We start from the raw sequence: 27,399 nt of genomic DNA, 5'->3' as shown, positions 1-27,399 counted from the left end.
ACAGCACCAAAAGGAAAAATTAACTCAAGTGCAATTCAATCAAAGTAAATGAGGCAGGTGTGAATCATCCTAAATCAATACTCCTTCTCAACATAAGCTCATTCTGAAAAATGTTCCCATATACATTTCTGGAGATCACAAATTATGTAACCACTTACCTCTGTTTTGATGGCTTTCCTGCTGTTACCAGATGTCTAGTAGCTCGCCATGTGCGTCCGCGGACTTGAGTTGCAGAGAGGAGTTGACCATCACAACAGTGTTCGAGTCCTGCAAAGATCAGTTACAGAAAGCGAGTAAGACAAAAACTGAAGCCAAAAAATAAAATAAACAATCAAAAAACAGGGTGAGAATGGGGTATAATCTGAAAATGTAGTAAAATCAGGCTACCGCAAGGGCTTTTTTTTCTGGATTGTTTTTTTAAAAACACGGTCGGTTGGGTTTAGGGAAAAAGGAGGGTGGGTCAGTCAATCTATAAGTGAGCCATTCAGTCAGACAGTCTACAGCGGCCTCTGGTGGATTTACGTGTGAACAGCCAGTGCGAATGACACTGAGGAGAAAATTTTGAGATCTTAAAAGTGTACACGGTGGCCTCTGGTTGATTTGAAACAAAAACGGTAAAAAACTTACCTCCTGGGGCGTATTTGGCGCTCTTCAGAAATGTATATAGCAGTACGTTTTCAGGGTGAGCCTGGGTTGCTCCTTTTTGTAGGATATTGTCAATATATTTAGCACCAATTGGGATTCAAATTGACATTGGAAGCGGATGCAAGTAAACTGAAAACTGCAGACTCTAACATCAGTTGCTAGTGCACTTCTTGCAGACATGAGAATGAGGTATTATACAGCCCCTACAAGCTGGATCCATTGCGTTCCAGCCCCTAAACCCAATGTCTCACCTCCAATAAAAGCTCACAGCACCAGTGTGACCCCTCCAGCACTACTCACTTTGCTCCTGGCAGAATTCAAACCAACATTTTCTGTTTGGATGTGGGTGTGCTAACAAGGGCTCTAAAGGCTTCAATAGTGCACCTCTTTAAGTTACAGGAGCAAGGTGTACTCCCACTGCTCCTACTAGCTGACCTCTAGTGCACTCACTCACTCCTCGCTCCCATATGGTATGCTGCACTAATGCAACCCCTCCAGCTCTATTTGCACTTCTCCAAGAAGGAGTTCAGGCATTTCCAATATGGAATGCGGATCTGCTAACAAGGATGCCCAGTCGATAGATGACCTCTTGAGACCACGTAAGTGAGGTTGACTCACACACCTCCAGCTCTGCTGGCCTCTATTACACTGGAGAAAACTGATGTTCAAGGTAAGCTGTTCCTCTGAAACCCTCCACCTCCACAGATCCCCCTGTCCTAAATCTTCTGTAAGATATGTTTAAGCATACAGCAAATTAGCAGTTGCACATCTCTGCAGCAGTACTTCAGGTCCATCAAGAACCGTTAAATACATTAACGATGTAATATGCATTACTATTCTAAAATCATTCATTGAGGTGTCATGAATGACTTATTAGTAAATGGATAATATCAATTATTACTTTATATTAATCCTATTCAGTCTTGTTGACTACTCTCTGTGTCTGTTAAATGGTCTTTTCAAGGGCACTAGCCACAGCTTCGATATCAAAACATAAAGCCATATCAAGTCCAGGTAAAGCATATAACCTCCAGCGAAGCACTTTAACACAGGAATATATGTTTATGTCATGTACACAATGCACACATTATGTGAAAAGTGGAACCTCTTACCCTCTGGGTGATTTCCACTTAACCCCAGCATAACCCATGATGAATTATTTAGTCCAGAGCGATTATGATAGGCCTCTCCAATGACATTGCTGCTCTTTTAAACCTGTGATAAGCGGCGTGACTTATGGCCACTTTACCATCATGTTGATCCTATATGAAAAGGTTATCTGGATGGATATGCCTTTTAGATGGAAATGTTAATCACCCCCCCCCCCCCCCCCCCCCCTTGCCTCAAGGGAGAGGATGTGGTACAGGGGCTATTGTGAGAGGTTTGACCACACTCTCCAAAGACTTGCCCCTTTAAACAGCCACCCAATGGGGGAAAAACTAAAATTGTTTAGAAATATCTAGAGTTATTTACAATGGAGTCCTAATTCTGTATTTTTGTTTTGTCTTGCACAAAAAAATAAACTGTCATGAAGCTGAATCTCTGCTGTGGAGTGGATTTCAAGGATGTTTAGCACTTTCTGCCAGTGAGTGGGCAAAACATCAACAACTCTTTTAAGACTTTTTTATTGCATATGCACTAGACTCATTTCATACAATATACTTCTTGTGCTCAAATAAATCATTCATACTATATGTTTCTGTCTATTATTTTACAATTAAAAAATAAGTGGCATGTGGAAAGACTAAAACAGTTGTTACCTTCAGTGTACGTGTGGTCATCAGACTGCTTCTCTCTGAACAAGAAGAGGAAGAAAAATCTCAAGACATTGTCTCAGAAAAATAATTACAGAAAATTCATTTTGCATGATATTGGCATCAAAACATATACTCGGGGGATGAGTGGCTTTTGACCTTTTACTTTTCTGTGTAGCCCCAGGAATATGTATTTATTTATTATTTATTTTAAATAGTTTCATATATTTGTTTATGAAATAATAAAATGTTTAGTGCGGTGTCATTTTTGTTTATATTACCTAACCATTGATAACCTTTTTTTTCCATTTTGAGCATTATAAACTCTAGATGATGGATAATAAAGCCCAACGTGTCTTCTTTCCAAAGATACAATAACTGTGAATGTAGACCAAATTATTCAGCAACTGTTACTGTTTTAGTTTGGGATGGTCATTTTTGAGAAAATGCCTCTGACGGTGAGGCAAAGACACCAATATAGCCTCGGAAAACTTTTTACAGAAATCTCATTTTCCATGCTCTCTTCATCACATTTGAAATATAAACTCATGAAACACTTGGCTTTCAAGGCATATATTTTCTAGTACATTACATTAATGGTTTCCTGTGTTTGTATATGGAAAAACAAATTTTGAACACAATATAAAAAAAATAATTCTCATTGCTTCGTAATGTAAAACTTTTTTTATAATTTTGCGCATAAAAACTTTACCACAGTAAAAGTGTCCAAAGTGCCTTCTTTCCAATGATACAATTTTTTTGCTTGTAGCTTACTGGGGTCAAGAACTGTTATTATTTAAATTAAGCTAGGTGTAAATCCCCAAACGTGAGTGCTGGGTAACGGTGTGGCGCTTATGTACAGTATGAGGAACCATTGCTGGTTTAAAAACCTTTAAAATGACAGCACCAGACAACAATTGCAGTGCATGATGAGTGATTTTTGTTTGCATAGCATGTGTGTGGATGCAATTAAAGTGATTCAAAGTGGTCACTGATGAAAGCCTAATGTTAAGTGTTGTGGACAACTCTGTTTTTGGGGGAAGGCGTTCCCAAGGTGTTTTTCTCAGAAGCTGCCTTAGATGACCCCAAGTTTTATTTCTGCTGGGAAAAGTGATAAACTAGAATAGAATGACATTGTTTGGACTAATAAAATTACTTTTAAAAAGCTAATGGGATGTGATATCATTTTAGCTGGACCTGTCTTGGCACTCGGCTGCAATGCCTTGGGTTGGCATATTTGCTTGCTCAAGGAGGATTTGGACATAAACCTTTCAACCTCTCTGTGAATGTTTACATGCGACAAACTAACATGGATAAAAGGTAGGCCATTACCTCAGACTGGTCTAATGTTAACCGTTTGAGCGCTAACACGTGTACACACACACACACATACACACACACACACACACACACACACACACACACACAAACACACAAGCAGAAGTGCCAGTAGAGCCCAGATTAGCTTAGAGCAGTAAAGTGCCTCTCTGCTCCTAATGGGCTATAAATCAGTGTAGTCGCAAGCCTGTTTACTGCAGCAGTGTCCTGCTCCTTCACTTTACAGCCCGTGATGGAAAAACCATTTAAATAAACACAGGACCCATTACATCTGAATCACTGCCACCTCAGCACAGGGAGTCGACATAAGCCAGCACATGCTGCCAAGTTTGTAACCAGTTATCCCTGGATTTTATTATTCTAAGTGAATTTCTGCCTCAGACGTTGTTGTGATGGAGCAGTCAAGCATTAATATTAATCTCGTATATATAAGACAATCAGACACGGGAATGGTTCACGTTTGCTGGAGATGTTTGGATTGCTGTTTGTTTTTATTGGTTTAGGACTCAGATAATGTTATATGGAAAGGCATGCCATGTTTTCTGAATCTCTACATAGCATATTCAAGGGAGAGTTCAAGCAGAAAGAAGATTCTGTCTTTGTTTACTCACCCTCGTGTTGTTTTAAAATCTGTAAAACATTTTCTTCCAAATGGTGATACTGTATGAAGAAGGATGTCCAAGCTTTTTTTCCATACAAGGACTGTGAATGGTGACCAAAATATAGATTTTTAAATATCCCTTATATTTCCCAAAGATGGGTTGCGACTGGAAGGGCATCCGCTGTGTAAAAAACTTGCTGGATAAGTTGGCGGTTCATTCCACTGTGGCGACCCCAGATTAATAAAGGGACTAAGCCGACAAGAAAATGAATGAATGAAATATCACTTATAACTTTTTTTTACATATATAATATCATGACTGTTCATGTGAGTCTGAAGAACCAATGGTGTTTGGTGTCAATGAAGTCGTGCCACAGATGATTAAACAGATAGAGAGAGAGAGAGAGAGAGAGAGAGAAAGAGAAAGACAGGCAGACAGACAGATATTAATTTTCCTTTGGCTTAGTCCCTTTATTTTGCCACAGCAGAATGAACCGGCAACTTTTCCAGCATATGTTTACACAGTGGATGCTCTTTCAGCCCAGTACTGAGAAACTGCAGATCGCAACGGACTACAAATCCGCCAGCAAGTTCCAGTCATGCACTGCTCACACGCACCTGTTCTGAGTTCCGGTGATTTTACACACTGCGCAAAGATCATCAAAGTCTGATAGCAAGGACTATTTAAGCTGCATGCACACACACCTCGGGCTAAGTCTTGTAAACAATTTTGTGAACATTACAACGCATTTTCCTTGACTTGCTTTGCCCTGTTTTTGACCCTCGCCTTGTTTGTTTATTTATGTTGTCTGCTGCCTGCTCATACTGACCAATCGCCTGTGTTTTTGACTACGACTCTGGATTTGTCTGCATACACTTGTTTGCTTCTGATAGTGATCATTGCTTGCCTGACCATTCTCAATAAACCTGCATTTGGATCTGCACTTCTCTTGTCAGCATCCAATCTCATAACAGGAACATCCATATTTGATCTTCCATATTTACACAATGGCCAATTTAGTTTATTTGATTCACCTATACCGCATGTCTTTGGACTGTGGGGGGAACCGGAGAACCCAGAAGAAATCCACGTGAACACTGGGAGAACATGCAAACTCCACACAAAAATGACCCAGCCAGTGACCTTCTTGCTGTTAGGCGACATTGCTAACTACTGAGCCACCATGCCGCACCATGGATAGATAAATAAATAAATAAAAATTGAATGAGCTGCAATGAGTTAAATGTTTGTATGACATATGAATTTTTCTTTATTTTTAACTTGAACTCAAATTATCCAAAAGGGTTTTACAATTGAAACGACAAAACAGAATGGTAATTATTTTGAATGAGCCATTTCCGTAAGACCGCACAGTATTTTACTGTAAACTTGGCGAGAATAGCAGAAAAAAATTAAAACAACTGTAAACTTTTGAAACTGCATGTGTTCATTTTGTGAGTCTCTTATTTTGTAACATAACCACAAAACAACTTTGAAGCAGCCTTACAAGCGAGAGAAAAAAAAAATCAATACATGTATAGCTTTTGTTAAAGCAAGAAAAAAGTTTTAGCATAGCTGCACCAACACTACAAAAGGCTGAGAGTAACATCATCTAAACACTGCAGTCACTCTATATGTCCTGTGAGGTGAGGAGCATCTGTGTGTGCCAGCGCTCAGCTTGAGTCTTTTAATTCTGAAAGACACTGAGATCAAAACACTTTCTGTATCTTCCTCCCTCTCTCTTTCCCCCTCTCCCACATTTCTCCTTTTGTCCGTTAGGAAACAATAGCGATAATAGGGGAAACAGAGAAGAAAGGAGCGGGAACTTTGCCCAGACATGTTCCACATCTTGCGCACGGCAGGAAAACGCTTTGACAATCCGCCGCTTTAAAATCTGAACATCATTTGTATTATTAAAAGGATGCGTAATCCTCACTCTGCATTAACAAGCAGCTTCGACTAAACGTGACAAATTTCTTCATGAAACTTTTCCGCCGTATGTTACATTTTATGCTGAATATCACTAATTGTTTTGCACTGCCAGTATGGAAATATTGAACGATTCTTGGCAAAATGGTCCTTCCTAATATATGCTCTGTGAGTTTCCTCTCCTTGGCTGGTCTAATTAGCGCCAATGGAGGTGTTGTCAGCCCACCTCCATCTCTGCAGATTGCAGCAGCTGTTTTAATTCCAGCGAGAGCAATGCTAAATTTCATTAAGACCCAAAACCTCCTCATTACATGCAGACAGGTGCAGGAAGTGCAGTGAATTCACACCGCTGTGAGTGACGCCTCCTCTGTATTTCATGTAATGTTTCATTGATGCACCGTACTCCTTTTTTCTTCCCTCCACGTACCAGATGAAGTTTCTGAGAATTGCACACCTCAGGGACGCCAAAGTAAAAAGGTCAACGAAACAGCGATGACCAGCCGAATCACCCGCACGGGGGCTGATTCAAACACCACTTTTGTCAAGATCCTTTATGAGCGCTGACAGATTCTTGGGCTCAGTAGGGAGATGGACCTATGTTACGCCAGGCATGGATGTGCAGGTAATTAAGAGAGCTGTGGAGTCTTGTCATTGACATTACCCAGTGCTGTAGCCTATGTCCATTACTCATAGTAAAGCTCATTATGGAAGCACAGAACTCTGCTTCTTATCACTACATTTCAGCCTCTATGTATGGAAACGGAGCAAGATAATTAACTCAACAGGCCATCTTTCAGCAGGAAATATGGATTGATATAAAAAGAAGCCAATATGGGGAAATCTGACATTTAATGAGTCGCCATGACATATACTTGAATGTATAGCTCATGATGTTTCATTTGCACCAAGAAAGAAACTGGAGCAAGCCTTATATGTTGGCAGATGAAACTCAAGGATAAAGGGCCAGACAGCTTAGACAAGTTCAAAATTAGCAAGGAAATGGTGTGGGTACAGTTACATTTGTGGCTGACGTTATTCCATATGCAGTTATGAGATATTTCCTTCTAGACTCCAAAACATGTGTTTAAAATGAATCATGAAGCATTATTTAGTGATGTGACGATTTGCACTAAGGCTTCGAAGATGTATAAAAAAAAGATACACCTCGCAATGAAGCACTGTACTGGAGCTTGATTTGTTTTGCTATAATCACGTGATCGGTGACATTCAAAGCTTATTTTTTGCCTATAGACGAATTACCCGTTTGTAAACATTCAGGATGCATGCGCAGCGAGGTTGCGGAAAAAAACAGGAGCGCTAGGGAGGGAATGACATCCAATGCTGTACAGAGTTTGTTGTTGTAGTAGAGATAAGTTATATTAATTACATATTATATATATTATTTACTTAATGATTTCAGCATATTATAACAGCTTGTCACCCAGTGATAAGCACAGTTATTCAGCAAAATTAATGTTAAAGCGAGCAGCGTTTGTCTGACAGGTCCATTTGCGATAGCACCCTCTCAATAGATATTGGATAAGACAAAGTGGCCAAGCATTCAGCCCCAAATATACAATCTCATTGAAACTCCAAGTGATTTTAGAAGAGAGAAGGCCTGCAAGTCTTAGGATGCCAACAATGTTGTTCTGTGTGGTCATGTGCAAGAAATAATGTTCCATGATTACCAGATACAAAACTTTGCTAAAAGTAAACTTTGTGCTAAAAACCGAGGTTCTGCCTAACCCAAGACAAGGAAACAAGACGGAACTGTACAAGGCCTGGGTAATCATTACCAAGCAAAACAACTGCATTCTTACAGTCAACTGCACCTATGTGAATGTACATTTTTACATTTCATTCTTAGATTCCGTGTCCACAGTTTAATTCACCATATCTAACTATTTTTGCTAAACTAATTTCTGCAATCAAAAACAAGTAATATATATATGATTTAGATATCGTAACCTTGCAAGATATAAAATGAGAATTGCAGAGTCCAGCATTTTGAATAAGGTCCTCACTCCATTCGGCTCTTATGATGGCTGTTAGCCAAAGGCTTCTGGAGTTGGCATTAAAAGCAGTGTGGTGTATGGTAAAATTTAAGTTTTCTATTTTTGCACTCTTGAATTTGGCATCCTACCGCACAACACGACATGTTTGCTATTGCAACTGGTAGTTTTTTGCAACTGGTATGCGCTGTTAAAACCGTGTGATGTAGGTTGGTAATTGCCCTATACCCAGGTGACTGCTTCGAATTTTGATTTAAAGGTTTAAACCAATTGGTTTAACTAAAATACAATAGTAATTAATAGTAAAAAAAGCTTTTAAACCATACTGAAGTGTATTTTTACAAAAAAAAATTTTAAGAAGGCCGGTGCATATTGTAGTATAGTGTGTAACGGAGGCCAGCAGGTGAGTGCAGCCAAAAGGCTTACTCCTATAGCCTCCTACTTAGAGCATTCGCCTCCTATCCAGGAATTGCTGGTTTGATCCCCGCTAGGAACGAGTGTGTGAGTTTAAGACTGGTTAGAATACGATAAATGTAAATATTTTTGAATACCTTGGATTTTACAACAGTCATCATTGATGTAATGTAACATACCTTATATGTAAAATACTACAGTAATTGAGTAAATTGTTAATATTACTATGTGAATGAGTTGGTCGGTTGTGAACATTTGACATTTTTTACAATACAGTGCTTTCCCACACTGTAGTTAGGAGAGGTCCTAATCGAGCTCTGATTTGGAACGCTTCGAGTAACAAACCTTTTTCCGATATAATTGAGTCAAACAGTTTACTGGTTCAGAAAGCTTCATTTCACCATCACTAGCATTATTTACTACAGAAGGCAGTTGACTGGTATTTGTGCTATTAACTTTTTTTAGGACATTAAGTGTTTCTCAACCACGTTTCTGGAGGACCACCAAAACTGATGGTACTAATGTGCACCTTTAAGGTATTATTATGGACCTTTTAGGTACAGATTTGTACCTTTTCAAAAGGTACCACCCCAGTGACAGCTCACGTACCTTTATTTCTGAGAGTGTAGAGAGGGTTGTTTAAAAGTGTGGATTTCTGATAATTCTGGTATGCCATACATTATCTGAACATATCAATATCCAGGCTACATTATTTTTTAATTTGCACTGCTCTTGGTAGATTGCGTTAGTCATTATGGAAATGATCTGGCTGTGTCTGTGCTCAGCAATTTGCATATTGTCAGTAGAATCACACTCATATCTTTTTACTCTCAAGAATGTTAATTTCAGTTTAAATGAAATACTGAAGGTATGAAGGTAATTCAGGCAATTGGGTTGCATTAACAAAAAAAAATTATCTTTTGCAGTTAACTGCGTGCTCCCATCTTGCAAGTGCTAATGTAACTGGCAAAAAGACTTTTGGCTATTCACTTGCAGAGACGTAGAATGCAGTATATGTTTTAAAATACTGATGAATGAGTTTTTGGACTGAACTATACAGTATATTTCCATTAAAGCTTCATTTTGATTCAATTCTCAATAGTACTAAAATATATTTTTATATCGACATGCCTTTTTATTTATGTAATCTTTACTAAAATTAATAATATAATGTAATATTTAATCAATAATGGACAAAATCAAGTTCCGTCCTGTCTTGTTCAAAACACCACTTCATTAGGACAAACATAAAAATAGACAAGAAAAGCTATCAGAAAAATGGAAGCAATTTTAGTTTTATGCCAATCCAATCCGCACCCAATGGTTTACAAACAACAAAACTTTCCACAAATTCACTCTTCTGCAATTCATAGCACAGATTATTATATAAGCATATTATACCTGGCTTTTTAAGTTACATTATACAAATGCACACCATAAAGTATGATCATATTAATCCGGTTCTGTCAACATTGCACTGAATCCCCATTAAACATTGTATTCATTTTATAGTTTAGCTGATTACTAAGGAAGTCATGGTTTAACTACCCAGTAACTCAGTAAGCCTCTGTCATATTATAGTCCTTCATGTCCATTGTGTTGCACAAATCTGGGAAGTTGATAATAACCTAAAAAAGTACTTATTTGGCAAATACTCTGAAAAACTCTTCATAGCGCAGTAGTAACACACGCCCTCAACTGTAATCTGGATTAAAGTTAAAATTTTGACGTACTTAAACTGTAATTAGGACATTTTTTATATAATTACTACATTATTACAAGCATAAGTTATAATTATGATGTTAAAGAAAGTAATTTAAAATCTAGAATTAAAAATATTAATGCATATTACATCAAAATTCAGATTTAAAACGTATTTTCTAATATATATATATATGTATATATATATATATATATATATATATATATATATATATATATATATATATATATATATATATATATATATATATATATATATATATATATATATATATATATAATAGAGCGAAGCAGTGGCGCAGTAGGTAGTGCTGTCGCCTCACAGTAAAAAAGTCGCTGGGTTGCTGGTTCGAGCCTCGGCTTAGTTGGCGTTTCTATGTGGAGTTGTGCTGGCTATGTTGGTGGTTTATTCTGCTGTGGTCACCACAGCCAAAAAGAAAATGAATGGATGAATCAATAATTAATGTACACACGTACTATGCCGCTTGTTTTCACATACTAAACTGTGTAATTATTGTCAGGAACTGCTCCAGGTCTTATCGCATTACAGTTGCATATTACTTCACTGAATGATTTCAGTTATTTAACAGATTTAAAATGGCTTTTGATGAGATATGTAAGAAACTAGTCCCATACAGAGGAGTTGTTTGAGTGCAAAAGCCTGTCTGCCTGTCTCTTTAGAATCTCTCTAGTCTGTCACTCTCTTATCCCAAGGTTAAGATAGTGACTTGGATCTGGTCCTTATTGAATCCAAAGCTCCGCATCAAAAATATATATGTACTCGCTGTTGCATTTTTAATAACTTTTGATGATTTTTGAAGGTGTTCATATAAGCAGTTTGATCTATTATATTAAGGAGACGTAAAGACGAGTTAGACTTCTGGTGTGAATGATTTATGTTTGTGTCGAACACTCAGGATATATGGAGTAGAATTTATCCTATATTGTAATTCTTATTACAAAGCACTCGCTTTCAAACCATGAATGTGTCTCTCGGGATTTCACAGTTTGAAGTGTCTGTCATAGGAAATCAACATGGTATCATTAATAATTAAGCATAGCGTCTTCTCATCTCATGAATAATAACGAGGCAGCGGCGCATCATTGATTAATGTAGCTATTTGCCACACCACAACATGTGACGTCCATACAATCTAGCTCAGGTTTCTCCTACATTTAAAATGAAGAGTTATTAGCATTGCCTTATCTCAGACAATATATCGTTTCATGTCATTTTAAGTACACTAAACGTTCAGTAATATTAGAGTGAAATTTTGTTTAGTTAAATTCACAGTTGGGTTTTTTGGTGAGAAGAGTCCAAATGGGCCATAAACTCTGATCGCTACGTGTTGTCCAAAAATGGAAAAAAGTTTAGCAGAGGTTATGGAGAGGAACAGGCAAGGTGCCCAATAAAAGGACAATTTATGCAGCTGCATTCGGTACAGTGAAGGTCTCGGCACAAAGATGCCCTGTTCTAGGTTTGCCCATAAATTGGGGGTCTATGAATGGCTAGCTGTGCAAGACTATCGGAGCCCTTTCTCTGTCGCTCCTCCAGAGGGGAGAGTCTGAAAGCTATTTCCCCCCGTTAACCCAGCTGATTTGTGGGACGCTAATGGCCAATGTTGACGCAGACCTTGCCGCTCTTTTTTTCCTTCACTCGTGGCGTCTCCTGGAGGGAATATCATGCCCCTTTATCACATCGTTCCCACAGAGGCTGGAAACTCAAGGCCTGTGTGTTGGATAAGGCCCGTCCTGCTTGCGTCCATGCTGGGTTAGATTAGACACGCTGTCATCATTCTGCCAACAGTGAGATGTAGTGTGTACTCCAGATGTGGTCATCTTTGGGAGGGTCAGTGTCAGAGACATGAAGGTAAGACATCCCTGAAGGATAATGAAGTAGGAGTGGGAAAGATAGTTTGTTCACTTAAGGTCTCAGTGTGGCATGTTAACTTTCAGACCTAACCATTTCTTAATCTACTTTTGCAACACAGGCTCATTCTGAAGACGCCTTCCTATATACAATTATGGAGATTGTGAATAATGTAGCCAGAGGTACGTATGGTTGCAATTCGTCTTTAAAAGGAACGCTACAGTGCAGTATGATGCTGTTGAGAGGAGTTGCCCAAAACGACAGAGTATGAGATGAAGAATGGTTCCAGAAAGCGGGAAAGACAAAAATAAAAGCCAAAAAATTAAATAAACATTCAAAAAAGTAAAAATCAGGCAAGGGCTTTTCTTTTTCTGTATTGCTTTTTAAAACTGTCGGTTGAGTTTAGGGAAGTGGGTCGGCGGGTAAATCGTTGCTTTTGAAAACACTGTTGGTTGGGTTTAGGGAAGGACAAAGGTGGGTCAGACAAGTCAGTCAGTCAGTCAACAGCGCCTCGGGGGGATTTCCACAAGAAGAGCAGGCACAAATGGCACTCGTGAGACAAATTTGTGGTCTTAAAAAGCCTACACAGCTGCCTCTGGTGAATTTGTGGAAAACACATCAATTTTATGAAATGTAAGGGGCTTATGGAATCAACTTAAAGGTGAGAAATGAACTTTGACAGCTTGTGACGTCATCTGGCCCTTTTAGTGAGTATGTTTACATGGACACCAATACTTTGGTGATTTTGATATGATTAAGACAATATTCTGATCAAGAGTCTACCACGTAAACAGTGATTTTATCTTAAAGGACTACAGACACAAACTGCGGAGGATACATTTATAGGCTGGTGACGCAATGACATTAATAGATCTATGTGCTATAACGTAACTAGGAATCATGAATTTAACATTCAAAAAGCAGCTCATGTAAACACCTGAATCATATTATTGTCCTATTCAGATAATAGCAAATCATTAGATGTCCATATACTGTAGAAGTAGTCGCAAGCCCCAAACCCAGAAAAAAGGTGTTCCCTGAATATTGATGACAGCCTATCCATAGGTTAGTAGTAAGCTAATGTAATGTTAATAGCATAATGCAAATCTTGTATTCACGCTAACAAACAAATGAACAAAAGAAATATATTGACGCAATTCAAATATATATATAATATGAATTGATGTTTACTTTAAACTTATTATAAATATATATTTATATTGTTTGTTTTGGCACCGGTATCGACCGGTATTTGGCATTTCTGTGTGGAGTTTGTATGTTCTCCCTGTGTTTGCGTAGGTTTCCTTTGGGTTCTCCAGAGGAGAGAGTCTAAAAACATGTGGAATAGGTAAATTGGTTTGGCAAAAATTATCTGTGGTGTTAGTGTGTGAATGAGTGTGTATGGATGTTTCCCAGTAAAGAGTTAAAGCTGGAAGGTCATCCGCTGCGTAAAACATATGCTGAATAGTAAGTAATGGTAAGTTTATAATCTAATTAATACACAATAAACCTCTTTAACATTATTAAAAGTACATTCTGAGTGACTGATGTAGATGGTTTGCACTGAGTCACAGTTTATTCACTTGCTAGACATTTTATTTTCAAGATCTGAGGTAAACTATCTGTAAACGTCATGTAAAATATATTCAGAATGGAATTATTTAAAACTGAATAAAGCACCTGATCAGCACATGAGATTAACATTGTCATAGCAGTTTACGCTGTTGTTCAGCTGTAATATTATTATATTAATTTTATTTATATTATTTTGCTAACACTTTATTTTAATGAACAATTCTCTCTAGCAGTAAACCATATGACTTTTGCCTCAATTAATTGGTAGATTTAGGTATAAGGTATAATTAGTAAGTATAGTGTTTATATAGCACATTTATCATGTATGGCCAAACACTTAAAGAGCTTCACAATCATGAAGTTCCCCCGACTCCACCACCAGTGTGCAGCATCCACTTGGATATTGCAACAGCAGCCACAGGACAACGACACCAGTGCGCTCACCACACACCAAATATTGGTGGAGTGGAGAGAGTGATAGAGCCAATTCAATGGATGGGATGATTGGGTGCCATGAGATTTTAAATGACCACAGAGAGAGTCAGGACCTCCAAAAATGGTGCTTACTAACAGTATAGTGTCCCCTTCACTTTACTGGGGCATTAGGCCCCACACAGACCACTACTTCCAACAGCAACCAAGTTTTCCCATTTGGTCTCCCATCTAGGTACTGACCAGGTTTAGACCTGCTTAGCTTCAGTGAGTAACTGTTCTTGGGCTGCAGGGTGATATGGCTGTGGCTGGATGGGTATTGTATGGGATTAGATGAGTAGGATTTAGAATAAGATCATGCATAATATCTACTGAGTCAATATCTTAAAAATAGGCAAACCAATATTGAGAATTAGTTCCTAAACTAAATGATTAGACACCATTATTTTTTTTGACCTATGTTTATGCATATATTCATCACTCAAATCTTCTGGAGGCCATGAAAAAACTGTGAAAATGATTTATAACTTTGAAAATGATTTATATTTATATAAAAATGACAGTCAAATATGATCATTAGTAAACCATCATAAAATCATCATCAGGTTATTTACTTGGGTTTTCACTTTTACTGTCAGATTCCCAAACTAAACAATAATCATATATCTTAAAATAGACTTTTGTTGCTTTAGAAAAAGTTGGCATTATTCTACTACACACTCCAAATAATCTTAGTCTATGTAAAATGAATGAATTCGCTTATGAATTCTTGCACAAAGACTTGACACCTGAGAGTGCCAATTAAGTTCACAATCAATATTCACCCCTAAATATTTATATGAATTAACCTGCTTAATGTCTTTATTATAAACCACAACAGAGCTCTAATCGCTCACTGAACTGGGGTTTATGATGACCTCCTCCGGTTTCTTAATGTTAATTTGCAAATTGTGGTCATCACAAAAAATAATAATAATGTGGCTTTAATTATTTCATTCATTATTTTATAACTTATTATTCACTATTTGTTTATTTACCACTGAACTGTTTGAAAATTCATTCATTCATGTTATTTTCAGCTTAGTCCCTTTATTATTCACCACAGTGGAATGAACTGCCAACTTATACAGCACATTTTTACGCAGCGGACGCCCTTCCAGCCGCAACCCATCTCTGGGATTGTTTGAAAATATTTCTTGAATTTATTTCTCCACTTCCTAAACTACCTAATTGTCCATTTATTTCTAACAACTATATTTTTACAGAAAAAAAAAATTAAAAGCCATTTGCCGCCTACTGTATTTTGCTCATTTATATAATTTACCGGGGGTGGGGGGATCACTTGGCATGTAGACCAGCTGTGCACTTGGCATGTAGACCACATCAGGTAGAAGTTTAAGCGCATTTAAATATTTATCATTGGGAAAGTGCCTTAAATAAGCACCTCCAATTAGCCCTGGTCAGCCGGCCTGCAGCGCAGTGGGACCCTCTGAATGTTTTATTACAGGCTGATGCGTTCAGCAGCATCAGTGTTTGTCATTACCAGCTCTCCTCTCAGTAGCTCATGCAGTGACCACAACAAGACCAGTGCTCAATGTAGAGCTGCTGACGACTACATCTGCTGAAGCACAATCCTCAAAAGTACATCTGCTGAATTGACAATTTTCAGCTTTCTTGTGAAGTCAAGTCACATTGATTTGCATTGCGCTATTACAAAATTTTTATATAGAGTACTTGCACAATACATCATATGCAATATTTTGAATTCAAATGCAAAACTTATAAATGAACACATTTTAATGTTTTAAAAGAATGAATGAATAACTTAAACCAGCTAATGGCACAACATGTAAGATTGTTATATATTCTGCTGACTTATGTACGTACATTACACTAAATGTTTAAAAAAAAATGTTCAATATTTTTTATAGAAAACACCAAGCCATCGGCAAACAACTAACGCAGAAGAAACCCAAATGTGTCATCGCCTCACATGTGGTTCTGTCTGGACCAAAAAGCTGCCCATGAACAAACCAAATGACGAAAGCCATCTGAAACAAGAGCAGTTTGGTACCACTATCACAGTAGTTGTCAGTCACTACAAAGGGATTCGCTTGCACAAATACGTCTGATAATCTAATTATGCACATCATCTGAAAATATTTGAAAAATGTAGTGAAATTACAGCTGGCCTCTTGAATTGTTTACTTGATTACTTGAATGCATGAACCTCTCTTCCAGATGTGACATTTATAAATAGCAAGTGACTGTTAGAACTGCAGCTGACTGCTGTCAAATTTCTGCCTTGTAAACACCCCTAATTAATATTATTACCATTTAAAATACACATCAATATCCAAATTTCTATGCTTAAGAAGCAAAAAAAGAAACTTTTCCTGAGTCAGTCACGTCATCTTCAGACTACTTTGTTGAGAATACATGCCCTTTCAGCAGCAACATTTTACAGTTTATGATAAGAGTTTTGAAAGCCATTCTATATGTAAACAAAAAGCAGATTTCTTTCTTCAATTACAACAATAACAATGATGTAAATTTGTGGTATAATAATGTCAGTGGCACGGTGGCGCATTGTGTAGCGCTGTTGCCTCACAGCAAGAAGTTTGCTAGTTCGAGCCTCGGCTGGGTCAGTTGGCATTTCTGTGTGGAGTTTGCATGTTCTCCCCGTGTTTGAGTGGATTTCCTCTGGATGCTTTGATTTACCCCACAAATTCAAAGACGTGATATGTAGGTGAATTGGGTAGGCTAAATTGTCCTCAGTGTTGGTATGTGAATGAGAGTGTATGGGTGTTTCCCAGTGATGGGTTGTAACTAGAAGGGCATCTGCTGCGTAAAAACATATGCTGGATAAGTTGGTGGTTCATTCCGCTGTGGCGAGAAAATTAATAAATTACAATGTAAAATAAATATATATATATATATATATATATATATATATATATAAAGTTGGATTTACTTTCGGAGCAATGTTTTTTCCAGCTTGTAAACTTTAAAAACATCAACAGCCAAATAAAATTGACCTGACTGTAAGGGCACAAGCATTTAAAGTTGTGTAGGAAATTATTTTGCATTGATGTTAACTTTAATATATTTAGCACTATAAATGCAAATGTTTCAAAGTTCATTAAATTAAAAAAAATTCAAAGTTCAAAGTTCTAATTATAGTGCAAAGTCATCAAATAATAAATATATGGAAAAAAAACTCATATCATTATCAGTAGCTGTACAAGGGAAACATTATTCGGCTCAAACTAGTTGAGTTGTAAGTCAAAATTTTGTTAAAAAAAACTAAAAAATATCTGAGTTTAAAGGTGTAGTTCACCCAAAAAATGCTATTATTTACTCAGCCTCGACTCAACCTGTCTTAATTTTGTTTTGCTTTTGAACATAAAAGACAATAATAGCCATTGACTTCCATAGTATCTGTTTTGCCCAACATGGGGTCATTTTGAAAACATAGCCCTATTTACATTTCTGGAGGTCGCAAATTATGGAGCCAGAAGTACGCATGACTACATTTCATCTATAAAACAAAAGCAATGGGGCCCTATGACGCCATTTCTTTTTACACGTAACAGCTGACCGCTTACCTCTGTGTGGATGGCTTTTCCTGCTGTTACCAGTTTGTCCACAGGCTCGCTGCATACTTCAGAGGATTTTTCGACAGAGAGTGTTGTTGACCGTGATTACGAGGTTTGAGTCTAGCAAAGAACAGTTCTAGAAAACAGCTAAGACAAAAACAAAAGCCAAATCTGGGTATCGGTTGGTTGGTCAGTCGGTTGGCAAAGACCTCAAGTGGAATTATACAAGAACAGCAGGTGCGAATGGCACTTATGAGAGAAATTTCATAATTCAAAATGAGATCTTACATCAGCCTCTGGCGGATTCGCTAAACATAAACTGCAAATAAACATAGTTCCTGGGATTTATGTGCGCTCTCCAGAAATGTATATAGAGGTATATAATCAGAATGAGCCTGGGTTGGTGTTACCTACAATTACTCAAAGGTTACCATTTTTTTCAGCTTTCTTAAAAATATCTTCTTTTAGGTTCAGCAGAAAAAAGAAATAAACATAAAAGTTTTGGAACTGCAATCAAACGCAATAGTGAATAAATTTAAATACATTTTTAAAAAAATACCTCATTTAATCCACTCAACCTGTTTTGAGTTTCTTTTCTCGGTAGAACACAAACAATATATATTTTGAAGAATGTTGGAAACTTGTAGCCGTTAGCTGCATCCCAAATGGCACACTATAGACAATGCTCTTATACACTATGTACTTATGCACTTACCCACTCATCGGCATAGAATATGTATGCATGTTGACCCAAATGGAACAATAATTTATTTTACAAGCAGAAATTCAAACAGTTGAAATAAATGACCAAACCACCAAATAATACCTGCTGTGAGTACAACCGTATTCACCATCGGAAGGCGCTATAATTACTCGTAAGGAAATTTTGCTCTCACAATCCAAAATAAATAAAGTCACCCAACATCAGTGCCCGAAAGCTCCACCCTTTCCGCTACTTGAGCAAAGCAGCAGCTGTTGAGCGTGTGAAGTGTCCAACATTCCACACTTCATTTTAACAGCTGAATAAGAGCATCATCCAGCATCATCATAAGTGCACTTATTATTTTCAGAGTTTTCAGTGTGAACGCACTACTTACACTAATTATACTACAAAATGGTGTAGTAAGTGATTTGGGACGCACCTTTTGACTTCCATAGTTTTTTTTACCCACTATGGATGTCAGTGGCTACCTGAACATTCTTCAAAATGTCTTATTTTGTGCTCAACATCAAAAACAAATGTCAAACAGGTTTGGAATCGCTTGAGAGTAAGTAAATGGTGAGCAAATTTTAATTCTTGGGTGAACAATGCCTTTATTGAACCAAAATGTTGACTTACACGACCCAACCTAGATTTTGGTGTATTAAAATTCCTGCCCTTTGACATCAAGTCTCAGCATCCCAACATGCAGACTGTTGCAGTCAAGCCCATTAAGTCTGCCGTGAAAATGTGTTTTTTTCTTTGCCACACGTTTTGACATTTTTCTTGGGTCTGATAAAAAATGAATGATGACCTCAATAGTCTTTTACATCTGCGTGAAGATCAATACGGTGTGGGCGAGTAGGTTAGGGGGTCTCCAGAGGTTGAAGGAGGGGGTCTTTTTCCGAGGCTCGCTCGGCTTGTACACGAACTGCCGGATTCTCTAAGTACTGTGTTTAATTGGAGGCCCGGGCTGCGGCTGGCAGACGGGGTGCTGAGTGGGGCTGTCAGTGCCGAGTGGTACGGCAGGGCGGCAGCAATGCTGGAGCTTCTCTCCATAGAGAGCCCGGGAGTCCCATACATTATTGATCGCTCCTGAGATAAAAGAGGATGCTATGCCGTGCACCCTGCTTCTTGGGGAGGAAAATGAAAAAGGGAGACATGGGGAGGGAGATGGAGAGAGAGAGAGAGAGAGGATAGAGCAATGCCCTGGCTTCCAGCACAGTGTCGAGGAAGAAAAACAAGACCTTGAGAGTTTGATTCTTTTCCTTTTACTGTGTTAGAGTATCAAAGTACTTCTAATATTCATTATTCATAGGTAGGCTCATCACAAACGGCTATTCTTTCACAATGCTGCATCTTTTTAAGCGCTTCTTGTACATACCACTAAAGAACAGCAATTCTCGCAAGACATTCTTAGGCATAATGAAAAATTACAAACGGTGGGTTGTGAAAAGAAATGGCAAAGTGGGAAAAAAATAACTTGTGTCACCAGGGTCAGAAATGTACTTTTCCATTAAGCGGCAATATTTGCATTCTTTACCTTTATGTGTTTGCATATTTTGCGTTTTTTTATTTTTTATTTATTTTTTATTTTTTTTTTTGTTACCTTTGGTAAGGCTGTTTTTATGACTGCACGATTATCTATTGAATGGAAGCTTTTCATTGGTTATTGTAGCATCATTGGCATTTCAGTAGCAAACTTTGTTTATACAAGTTTTTGGAGCATACTACATTCAATTTCCTTTAGCTTAGTCTCTATTGCAAAGGCCACCACAGCGGAATGAACCGGCATCTATTCCAGCATGTTTTGCACAGCAGATGCCCTTCCAGTCGCAACCCAGTACTGGGAAACAGCCATATACACACATCTGCTCATACGCTACGGCCAATTCAGTTTATTCAATTCACCTATAGGTAGGCCGACACTGAATGTGCACGTGCAGAGATCCGCAGATTTCCACAGATTTTCAGCCCATCATTGAGTCAATTTATTTAGTTGTGTGTAAATGTGTAACTATATACACTAGTCTTCCAGTCCAAAGTTTAGGGTCAGTAGGATTTTTAAATGTTTAAAAATAAGCTTCTCTTGCTCACTAAGGCTGCATTTATTAAATCAAAAATACAGTGCAAATTGTAAAATTGTGAAATTTTATTACACTATAAATTAACTGTTAAAAAGTAGTTTATCATTTAAATGTAATCATTTATTACAGTGATTTTAAAGATGAATTTTCAGCTTCATTACTCCAGTTTTCAGTCAAATGATCCTGAAATCACTCTATTATTAATAATAATATTTTATTATTATTATTATTATTATTATTACTATTATTATTATTACTGAAATTACTGATATTATTATTATTTATTATTATTATTATTATTATTATTAATGTAATAGTAATAAAAGCAATAATGACTGGAGTAATCATTTCATTTGAAACTATATACAATAAGAAAGCAGTTATTTAAATAAATATTTAACAATTTTTTTTTTTACATTTAATAAATGATAATAAATTATGAACAAAATCAGTTTTTTAAAAAAATAAATAAATAAAAAAACATGAAAAAAACGGACCCCAAACTTTTGACTGGTTGTATATTTATTCATTTTTTTTATTAATTTCAGTATCATGAAAACATTTGTATGATTTGCGTACAATACAATTTATAAAGTAATAATTTCTGTCTTTTAGTAGATTTATGGTAGATATATTATATGAGAGACTTGCTTTGTTTAACAAATAAATTGATCTAATAGGATTTGCATTGTAAACATTAAATAAAAATTTTAAATGTATAGTTTTTATTTAACATTAACATATTACGTTTTTAGTTACAATACACCCAAAAATATTCTGCATAAATCCACAGATTTATTTTTTTTTTCTGCACAGAAATAGCAAAAAAGAAAATAAAAATGTGCAGATTCTGTCTGGTTCTACCTATCGTGCATGTATTTGGACTATGGGGGAAACCAGAGCACCTAGAGAAAACCCATGCGAACACAGGGAGAACATGCAAACTCCAAACAGAAATGCCAACTGGCTCTGTTGGGACTTGAACCAGTGACCTTCTTGCTGTGAGGTGACAGTGCTAACCACTGACCCACCCTTCTATCCCTTTATTTATTTATTTATTTATTTATTTATTTATTTGCTTGTTTATTTATTCATTTAAATTGACATTGAAATATTATTCAATATTATATTTCTCTTCATCAGAAGCCTTACAGGGTTTTATTCAAACTAGCAATCAATTATATGCATATTATATACATTACAAACAAAATGATATGCATAAGCATTCTTGCAACAGCTCTATTATATAACCACTGAAGCTACAGACTGTGAAATAAATACCTTTCTTTCATCATATCTACATTTTGATTATCATAACAAAAACTGTGAGAGCGGAATTCAGTAAGTGCACACACAGAACATAATCTTTTATCACTGTTTCCTTCAGCAAAATGTGCACATGGAAGCAAACTTTAATAACTCCTGTAGGAGGATTTTTTAACATCTTCCCATCTAGACAACAAATCTTCTCTAAATGCCTTTAGGCAGTTTTTACAAAGTTAGCCTTGTATCTAGTGGAAATCCTCACACCATGGGCTATACATGTTCATTGTTTAGTAGTTCAGCTGGCCATTTTATCAAGTTTGTATACTATCTTGATATGTATATAAACAATAAGGCAATCATGTTTATATTAATATACAAATATGAAAACATCTACAGTAAAAATGACAGAGAACACAGAGTGAGCAGAAATTGCATAATACAGTTTGTCCGAATCTTTGAGTCATATTTTATAATAGGAGCTTTAAATATATAGTTTGCTGCTGACAGCTACTCATGTCGTTTAATATGCTGAAGATTTCCTCAGTGCATGACTTACATTTCACAGATATATTCTCCATCTACAACTGTTAGAAAGTCATGAAAATATTTCCATTCTGCTGTCGGCAGTGCTTCAACTTTCAGTGACCAGAAATAGATGTTTAGCTACCCACCTTTGCTGCTGCCATTTAAAAAAAACACCATTAAAAACAACAGGGAAAACATGCTCGTCTGAAAAGTGGCATGCTGTAATGTGGTAATAGTCCATGTTTGCCTCCCTCTGACAGTGTGGTGTGAATTGGCCTTAAATGTAATGCGCCAATCGGCACTTCCTATTCATTTTCACATTTCACTTTAATAGAGACAGCCATAATAGAAACTTGGACTGCTCTAAGCACAATTTTTATGCTTGTACTGTATTTTGAATATGGGGGATGGATGGAAGGATGGATGGATGGATGGATGGATGAATGGATGGATGGATGGATGGATGGATGGATGGATGGATGGATGGATGGATGGATGGATGGATGGATGGATGGATGGATGGATGGATGGATGGATGGATGGATGGATGGATAGATAGATAGATAGATAGATAGATAGATAGATAGATAGATAGATAGATAGATAGATAGATAGATAGATAGATAGATAGATAGATAGATAGATAGATAAATAGATACTCACCGGCCACTTTATTAGGTACACCTTACTAGTAATGGGTTGGACCCTGTTTTTCCTTTAGAACTGCCTTAATGCTTCATGGCATAGATTCATGAAGATACTGGAAATATTCCTCAGAGATTTTGGTCCATATTGACATGATAGCATCACACAGTTGCAGCAGATTTCTCGGCTGCACATCCATGATCCCATTCGACCACATCCCCAAGGTGCTCTATTGGATTTAAATCTGGTGACTGTGGAGGACATTTGAGTACAGTGAACTCATTGTCATGTTCAAGAAACCATTCTGAGATGATTCGAGCTTTATGGCATGGCACGTTATCTTGCTAAAAGTATTGTAGCCTCAGTTTCTTTTTTTTAGGTGACAGGAGTGGCACCTGGTGTGGTATTCTGCTGCTGTAGCCCATCCACCTCAAGGTTAGATGTGTTGTGCATTCAGAAATGCTCTTCTGCACACCTCGGTTGTAACACGTGGTTATTTGAGTTACTGTTGCCTTTCTATCAGCTGGAACCAGTCTGGCCATTCTCCTCCGACCTCTGGCATCAACAAGTCATTTGCCTCCACAGAACTGCCGCTCACTGGATATTTTCTCTTTTTCCGAACGTTCTCTGTAAATCCCAGTAAATCAGCAGTTTCTGAAATACTCAGACCAGCCCGAATGACTACAACAACCACACTACTTTCAAAGTCACTTAATACACCTTTCTTACCCATTCTGATGTCCAGTTTGAACTGCAACAGATCGTCTTGACCATGTCTACATGCCTAAATGCATTGACTTGCTGCCATGTGATTGGCTGATGGTAAATATAGCGTTAACGAGCAGTTGGACAGTTGTACCTAATAAAGTGGCCGGTGAGTGTAATATACCTATATATTATAATTATACTTTTAATATGATGCCATAATCATCAGTTCATTCATTTTACACAATAAACTTTAGTCATAATAGAAACTTGAACTGAGCTAAGCAAAAATGTTGCCTTTTTAAATTTTTTTTTTGTTCATTTGAAAAAAAAAAAGAAATAGGATAGGTTTGTTTCTTCTTAAAAGTGAATTTTAATGTATAACTATTAAAAAAGTTATTCATTGGATTTACTAAACAATTCAAGGTAAGGGGTTGCAAACAATTAATATGAGCTGAATTTAAAGAAACATTTAATTTAGTAATGTTCAACTTTTTTGTTTAAATTCAGCCCATATGAATTGTTTACAATCACTTACAATAAAAAAAGTAAATTCAATTAATTTTTTTTTTTTGGTGTAGATTAACTATGTACTGTATATGCTTGACAGCTGTACTGTCCAGCCTATTCACCACCTTATTTTTTATATTTTTCAGATTTTAATTAAATTGTAATAAAGTTCACCTTTTGTGAAGCTGCTTAAGAACAAAACATATTGTAAAAGGTCTTATACAAATAAACTTGAACTGATTTCAATTTTACTGTGTAGACTACAGCATGCCTAAAGATGCACAATGCATCTGTATGCCAACTGTCACGCCTAGCATTCCATCAAATTTTAATATTAATTCAGGTCAAATTGACCTTACAGGCTAACGACCAAGGCAAATGGCACAAAACGCCTTCCACCCTTCACCCAGAGGAGCGTGAGCAGCGATCGCTGACACGGGTCATGCTCTCAGTCGCCACCGTGATGTGGCAGAGAAACAATATTCCCCTGCAGGACGATGTGGCTGCTCGGCCTCCTCCCCGAGACCCAGGGGGCCTCCGCATGCACGCGGCCCACAGAAGCAGCAGATGTCGGGGCTGCTGTGTGCCGGCACCCCCCGCTCCTGCCCTGCGGCTGTGTGCAGAGCGGGCGGCGTGTGGAGGACACTGGGACAGATGGCAGGGGGTGCGGGCACGGCTGAACAGAGGATGTGCCAACATTGGATTCATAGGCATGTATGACATGTTTACCTCTGTGGATTGAAACCTATAAATGTGCCCTTTATTGGTGATGGGTTTTACGCCTCTAGACTGTTAATTTGCAAAATATCCACCTTTTTCCTACACCCCATGATGCTTTGTCTAAATTGTGAGAGTAGTTTCCATTAAACTGTACTCTACTGGTGAGGTGTCTTAAAAAAACTGGGTACAATGAGTGGCATTATACACACAACCTGATTTTACCATGCGCAACATGTTCCTGGATTAACATCTCTGTTCATCTGGGAATATAATTCCATTTCCTTTGGCTTAGTCCCTATTCATTATGGGTTCACCACAGCGGAATGAGCCGCCAACTCATCAAGCATTTGTTTTTCGCAGTGGATGCCCTTCCAGCTGCAACCCAGTACCGGGAAACATGCATACACACTCATTCACACACATAAACTACATGGTCAATTTAGTTTATTCAATTCACCTATAACGCATGTGTTTGAACTGTGGGGGAAACCGGAGTACCCAAAGGAAACCCACACGGGGAGAACATGCAAACTCCACACAGAAATGCCAACTGACCCAGCTGGGACTCGAACCAGTGACCTTCTTGGTGTGAAGCGACAATTCTAACCACTGAGCCACCATGTCGCCTGGAAAATAATTCCAATGATATTAAATAAAAGATTGAGGGACAATTCATTTCAAGTTTAGGGTAATAATCAGGGTTTGGTGCTTTCAATTCATTGCTGTTTACATAGTTTCAGTCTGGTTTTAGGAAAAAATTTACAGTATAGGTTTATGGGTAGATATTAGGTTTTAATAGTTTTCTAACAGGAAAGATGTTCCAGAACTAGCAAACAATCTTGACCTAGTAACTCACCTTAATCTGTATTATCAGGATGTGCATATTATTCTCTTCATAGTTTGTCCATTGGCAAACTTATAAGGATAGTTCACCCTAAAAAAAAAAAAAATCATGTTATTATTTATTCATCCTCCACTTGTTTTAAACCTGTTTCATTTTTATTTCTTCTATTAAACACAAAAGTAGATATTTCAAAGAATGTTGGAAAACATCGGCCACTGACCTACAGTATTTTGGGTTCCTGCTGTTTATGTCAAGGACTGCTTTTCCCAACATTCTTCAAAAGGTATTGTTTTATATTCAACAGAAGAAAGAAATGCATACATTTAGAATCACTTAAACGTAAGTTAACGGTAGGGAAATTTTCATTTTTGATGAACTATCCTTTTATTAGATTTAACAAATGACTTTCAGCAGAGCATAAATAATAAAAAAACACTGAAAGTTTTCCCACAACAATATTACTGATGTGCATTGAATATTTACGGTATTTACTATAAGGTAGGGAAGGCAATGAGTAAGCCAACACGGAATCTGCGCATGCAGAATTCTGCTGATTTTTAGCACATCATTGATTCTGTTTATTTACTTGAGTAAATGTGTGTAAATTCATATTTATTCATTTTTTGTTAATTTCAGTAATATTATTGACTAATATGAAAATATTCATATGATTTTTTTACACTACAATTTGTAAAGTAATATTTTCTGTCTTTTAGTAGATATATTATATGAAAGACTTGCTTTGTTTACCAAATAAAATAAATCTAATTGGATTTGCATTGTAAACATTAAATACAAGTTAAAAATGTATTACTGTGTATTTCACATATTAAGGTTTTAGTTATGATACTCCTTAATAATTCTGCATAAATCCGCAAATTTTTACCAAAATTTTCCAAAATGTCTGCAGATTCCATCTGGCCCCAGCAATAAGGAACAAATCTGGAGGAATTAAACACAGCAAACAAAAAAGAGAGCTTTGGTGTTTCTGATACTAATTTCAAGTTAAAATACCAATCATAATGTTATTCTCATGATGAATAATAAAATTAAGGAGAAAAAAGCCAAACATACAGAAAATCTTACTCAGTTTTATGAATTATCTGTAGCACAACCTTCATTTATTTATTTTCCTTCAGCTTAGTCCCTTTCTTTATCAGGCGTCACCACAGTGTAATGAACTGCCAACCTATCCAGCAAATCACAGCGGATACCATTCCAGCTGCAACCCATATAGGAAACACCCATACACTCTTACATTCACACACATACACTACAGCTTATTCAATTCATCTATAGGACATGTCTTTGGACTCTGGGGGAAAACCGGAGCACCTGGAGGAAACCCACACCAGCAGAGGGAGAACATGCAGACTCCACACAAAAACGGCAACTGACCCAGTCGGGGCTCAAACTACCGACCTTCTAGCTGTGTTAACCACTGATCCACCTAGCCACCATATCGTTCATTATTATATTAAATGTTTAGTTTCAATTATTTTAAA

At 37.1% G+C, this 27,399-nt stretch overlaps 1 long non-coding RNA gene across 4 annotated transcripts in view; it reads right to left on the bottom strand.

Moving 5' to 3' along the window:
• The window catches only part of LOC141379115 (uncharacterized), a 53,326-nt gene that overhangs the window by 1,134 nt on the left and 24,793 nt on the right, over positions 1–27,399 (bottom strand). For 2 of the 4 annotated variants that reach the window (XR_012395108.1, XR_012395107.1), the window contains exons 2-4: positions 25,907–25,984; positions 2,406–2,440; positions 159–267 (exon numbers count right to left, since the gene is read on the bottom strand). This is a non-coding gene — a long non-coding RNA (uncharacterized lncRNA). Of the gene's footprint in view, positions 1–158; positions 268–2,405; positions 2,441–23,133; positions 23,743–25,906; positions 25,985–26,114; positions 26,169–26,780; positions 26,837–27,399 lie in introns of all 4 variants that reach the window. The other 2 variants (XR_012395106.1, XR_012395105.1) reach the window with 2 other exon arrangements.

The sequence above is a fragment of the Danio rerio genome, chromosome 19 (assembly GCF_049306965.1).
Source record: "Danio rerio strain Tuebingen ecotype United States chromosome 19, GRCz12tu, whole genome shotgun sequence".
Classification (NCBI taxonomy): domain Eukaryota; kingdom Metazoa; phylum Chordata; class Actinopteri; order Cypriniformes; family Danionidae; genus Danio; species Danio rerio.
This window is presented reverse-complemented; position numbering and strand designations above follow the sequence as displayed.